General features: G+C 37.3%; 1 protein-coding gene across 2 annotated transcripts in view; it reads left to right on the top strand.

The window, feature by feature from the left end:
- The first annotated feature begins 2,858 nt into the window (after window positions 1–2,858).
- Window positions 2,859–5,657, top strand: part of LOC107593270 (suppression of tumorigenicity 5 protein-like) — a 76,274-nt gene continuing 73,475 nt past the window's right edge. For both annotated transcript variants that reach the window (XM_016282932.1, XM_016282923.1), the window contains exon 1: window positions 2,859–3,016. The gene's annotated coding sequence lies outside the window, so the exon portion shown is untranslated. The remainder of the gene's footprint in view (window positions 3,017–5,657) is intronic.

The following is a 5,657-nucleotide window of genomic DNA, read 5'->3' on the forward strand; positions in this document are numbered from 1 at the left end:
TGCAGGCAATCCACTGGTAGGTGACTTTAAACTCAATGTATAACAGTTGAAAGGTGCAAGGCCCAAGTAGTACTTTGCAGTGTTAATCCATCAGAAATTAGTTAAAAAATAGAATTAAACTAGCTCTCAATCACTAGTAGTATACACTTGGTTGAATATTAATATTTAAGTTAATATGTAGTATAATATGTAGCAGGACTGACATGAGTCCATGTCCAAATGTTCTTATGGCTAAAAAAGAAGATCCTCAGAAGAACATTGCCACATATTTCACCAACTTCCTTTGAGAAAAGACCAAAGGAGCATTGAGACTTTCGTAATTGCTATCATAGGGATGATGGGATACCCAGGGGGATGCAACTCAGGTTTTTATCACAGTCCTTACCAGTCAAGTGCTGCTGCCAGGATTTAATGGATTATTATTATTATGTGCTGGACACACTTACATGGAATTTGTGGAGTTCTCATATGCTGCTGACTAATTAAAAACAAAGCCCATGTGGAGAAGTTGTGGATTTTATCCTGCACAAAACAACAGAATTAAGCTCAGTGTTGTGGTTCCCACTGCTGAGCTTGGTTGTCCAGAGACCATATTGAGAATGCATTATGTTTTGATTGGGTAACACTACAGCAACGATTAGAAAAAGGGATGTTTGGCTTTTAGATTAGTCCATTTCTAGCAAACACTTCCAGTCACATATTTTAGTGTCATGATCACCCTAACAGGCATCCTCTACCATGGGAGATGTTTAATCTGGGCCTCATGGTGTTCTTGACATTGGCTGCTCAAAATCAGGACGCAAGGTTAAATATAGTGAATGCTTGCTTACAACGTGAGAGTAACATGACAAGCTAGGATTTGACCTTAATATATAATAGCGTACCAAATTTATACCAAATACATACTATACCAAATTTCATCTGTCCGATTCATAATAATATGGTTTTACAGTAGAAACACTAGTTTCAGCAGCTTTATTGTACAAGTCTCTCAAGGTTTTGCGACAAAAATATATTTCTATGTTGTTCTTAGTATTCAGACTTACCCAACATTACTTTTCCTTGAGCTTCTTGCATTATTTCCCTCTAAATAACAGCTGGAGTGAATGACTGTTCTTGGAACCCGATGAAGTGATGATCTGTGGCATAACTGTCCCTGAGCTATTATCTAAGCAATTTAATACAGATTTGAGAAAGACTCCCACATCACGTTCCAACACAAGAAACCACATTTCTGCTGAGATATTGGTACAATTCGAAAGAGTTCCAGAGAAGGTTATGAACATGTTGTCATCATAAAGCTTTTGTCAACTACAGATCCTTGCTGCTTATTGCGGTTGCTTATTTGGCTGTAGGTTGCTTATATGCATTACAAGTTTCAATCCAACAGAGATTGCTTTTAATGCGTCAAACTTCATCTATTGAAAGTGGGATTTTAATATTAGACTGGCTCATGACAGACTTGGATAACTTGGGGGTTTGGTTTTCAGATTCCTCAAAATGTTGAGATCCTGATATTCTACGATTTTTCTCCAGTTAGCACTAAGATTAAAAAAGTTGACTGGCTTGGTTTGTTCTGTAGATATTCTTACCAAAGCCATAGATTTGAGTTTTGTTGGGATAGTTTGACAACTTTTGACACTCAACAGCTATTTTTTTTGTCACAAACTTGCCATACAACGTTAATACAACTATCCTTATTGTAGAAATACCTTTGTTTAGCTACTATTTTGTGGCTACAAAAATGCCCATCAGCATCCATCGCTTACCAATCTGAGATCAATCAGAATTTGTGCATATTTAGAGGCAAGTGGCTGGATCTTTTTCAGCCTTCACTTTTCACAGGTTCTTTGTCTGTTTGTTCTTGAAATTATGCTTCACATAGGCTACATGTGATAGCATACCACAGTTTAGACAGCTGTTTGCTTTAAATGTATGCATATAACTTAAAAATAATTCATTTAGAATATATAATTCTATAGGCCTACATAAAAGAGCAGATTTTTGTAGAAATGTTGCTGGTCGTCACGAGACAGACCTTATTACCAAGCCTATTGTTTCAATCACTCAAAACGGCTTTAAGCACTAAACAGCAAGCATGAACCAAACTATTGAAATTTTCACAAAGTACGCTTTTGATCAAGGTGTGGAGTCTGTGGATAACAATATTACCATAGTCGCTGTAACGTGCTTGAGTTGCCTATGCACCGCGGCCTGAATCAATTATGCAGATTACCGTTATTGTGTTTACTATTTTATTATATGATAGTGTTGTATTTGTTGTCACTTTAGTTGTTTATCGGGTAAGTTAGCTCATCCGTTTTTTTTGTGGTCACCGGATAATGTGGTTTTTGTTAAGTACTGAGATTCGCGCGCGTTTGCAGGAGATTTTATTTACAAAAAAAGTAAAGCGGAATAGTATTATTGTCAGTGTTAACGATTCGCCCAATTAATATGGATCTCTCTTCGAGCCCCCGCAAGTATTCTTCGGTGTCCTGGGAGACCGCTTTGTACGATGGGCTTTTTATTCCTGTCCAAATAAGGAGCTATTCTGCCCTGTTGTTGTTTTTCCTGGGGAAGGATGAAGGAACCACCAGACAAAATAGTTATGTGTGAAATGTGAAAGGCACTTATTTTAACAGCACTTAATTTGCCATTGTGACATTGTAACATATGAAGTTCAGATCCATGTGGCTCATGTGAAGAAGAGCCTGTTTAACGTTTCGTGTGGGAGCGCGAGAACTGGAGAGGGGGGGGGTCAAAATAATCCGTCTCCATGGCAACTAGCTCAACCTTCTGCCAGAGAGAGAGAGAGAGAGAGAGAGAGAGAGAGAGAGAGAGAGAGAGAGTTCTCATCAAGTAAGTAGGGAGGGATTTACCCCGCTTGAACGGACATGCCTGGAAGTTTAGGGAAAAGTTCTAGGTATTACCGGCAAACCGAGGAGTTTTTGCAATCGCTACGAGTGAATGTGAGACGCTGAACAAAATGGCACGAACAGCGGGACATTTCGTTCAGGTAAAACTTTGATCTCATTCTAGCGTGGTTACATCGTATAAAAGTGCGCACAGTCAATCGCAAACAAAGGCTGTGTGACAAAACCTAGTGCGCTTCTTTGCTGCAAAGCATTTTTGAGCATAATTTTGTTTCCTCAAAATGCTCAAGAACACGATGTCCGAATATCTAGTCTCGTTAGGCAGCACACTAGGGTTTGAGCCACAGCCAAAGTGAATAGAAGATGTTTTAAATGTATGGGTCAGTTTTAATTTATTTGAGGAACAGTTTGGTGTCCCAAGGTCAAGGTTTATATCTTTCTCTGATAGAGCACAAAAAGTTTATGGATTAGTTTAGTGGCCAAATGTTGCTGAGTATTCTTATAGCTCAAACAATAGAGCAGGGCATTAGCAGCGCCAAGGTCATGGGTTAGATTCCCAGGGAATGATACATTGATTAAAAACAATACATTGAATGCAATGTAATCCAAGTTTGGGGTACCCACGGGTACACATGAAGGTTACATGATCACTGTTCAAGTATACAGTGCCCCCTGCTTTCAGTTTTGGCAGCTACTGCAGCTGCAAGTTTTCTGAACTTTCTGAACAAACTGTCTATTGTGCTATTGGAACAATGACCCCTTCCTTTTCATCGGTCTGGATTGTCAGCTCAATCATGGGAGCCACTCTGTTCTCTGTCCAGTGCTTGCGCAATATGGATCAGGGTGGGATGTCACCAAACCTTGAACAAAATAGACAGCCCTGCCGTCATAATGTGTAACAAACCTTTTCATAAAGTTAAGCTAGGGCTGGACGTTATGGCCAAAATTGATATCATGATATATTTCTTAATATCGGTCGATACGATATAATTCCGATATCGATATGAACACTATTTATCTGAAATAGAAATCTTTTGTAACATTATAAATGCCTTTATCATCACTTTTGATCCATTTTAAGCATCCTTGCTAAATAAAAGTATTAATTTCTGAAAATGCTGAAAATGTAGCTATGTATGATCACAGGAATAAATCACATTTTAGAATCTATTCAAATAGAAAGCAATTTTAAATAGTACAAATATTTCAACGTTTTGCTGTACTTTGGATCAAATAAATGCAGCCTTGGTGAGCAGAAGAGAATTCTTAAAAAAAAAATAAAAAAAAATTTTTTTTTTTAATCTTACAGTTCAAAAACTTTTGACTGGTAGTGTAGGCTGATTATTCTTATACTTGAGCTGCAGCTCAATGGCTGCTATTTAAAACAGTGGTATTAATTTGTTACTTTTTCAAAATCATTGATATATTATTAATAACAACAACCACTTGTATTTTTCTCTTATTATTTTCATCAACAATATGGTTTAGTACTTAAAATCATTTAATTATTGTCCGTGCAGAGGCTATTCCGTTTTATTGATCTATGGCGCATTCATTTTGATTCTTTACACGTGTAATGATGTCCAGTGACTTGTTTGCATTATTTATGCATTATTTTATTTATTTGTAAGACTTTTTTATGACTAAATTTGGTAATGGGAGAGTAAAAATATTTTTAAAACGTACACCGTTCAAACTAGGCTGCTTATGTTGAAGTGTTTGGGATGTGGCTTTTAATGATGAGACCTTTTTTGTAATCAGGCTCTCAAAAAGTATATAACAATTTGGATATAGATTTATCGGCCAACATATCGGTTATCGGCTTTCAAAAATAAAGAATAATCGGTTATCGGTATCGGCCAAAAATTTCATATCGGTGCATCCCTAAAATTGAACAACAAAAACTGGAAACGTTGCTGGAAACGGGCTTATTTAAAATGCAAACTCATTGTCTGGCAGCAGGAGGCGCTTTTAGAGTGATAGAACTAGCGCTTTCTCCAGTAATGGCTGTAATCACAGCAGCTCCGCTCATGAACGCTACTTTATCAGATCAAATGAAAATACCATCGAAACTTTTCTGAAGACAGTCGGTTCCCTTCAGAGATACATTCATATAAAACACCCATAAAATACATTCATATATCAACACTGTGTTATGATTTTGAAACATGCAGTGCTCGTTTATTCAACGAAGTCAAACGGCACAAATAAATCAATGTATGGGAAACTGGTAACATTATATCGAAATATCGGAAATGTGTTTAAAAATCATGTCACAGTTATTGAAATAAATTATATTGCGATACATATTGATATTGAATCAGTGGCGTAACTTTGCTTTGAAAAGTGGTGGGGACACCGCGCAACTCGTTTTGCTAGTTTTGTATTTAATAACCTAATTTACTTGGGGACTGGGTTTAGAGTTGGACAAACCTAATTTTTGCTTTTCAAAAATACATCGATGTACCAGGTGCGGCTCCAGAGAATTTTGAACGCATGTGCTGAGGGGGTGCTAGATCATTGACAGAGGGAGCGGGGCAATTCAGGGCTCCAGACTCATTCTTCCCACTGCTCGCTCTCTTGCGATTAACTTTCTCAGTTGGTTGCACAAGCACGTTTTTTTTTTTTTTTGCCTTACAACATGCTGTTAATCAATGCACGCTGATGAACTTTTATCGTAGTTTATAGTTATATGGAAACGAAAGTAGTTAACATTCAACCCGTTCTTTTTCATCAGTAGTATTATTTGTGATTTGAATTTTGTGAACGGGAGTTCCTCTTTTG

This window comes from Sinocyclocheilus grahami, unplaced genomic scaffold, assembly GCF_001515645.1.
Source record: "Sinocyclocheilus grahami isolate Dianchi unplaced genomic scaffold, SAMN03320097.WGS_v1.1 scaffold10.1, whole genome shotgun sequence".
NCBI lineage: Eukaryota > Metazoa > Chordata > Actinopteri > Cypriniformes > Cyprinidae > Sinocyclocheilus > Sinocyclocheilus grahami.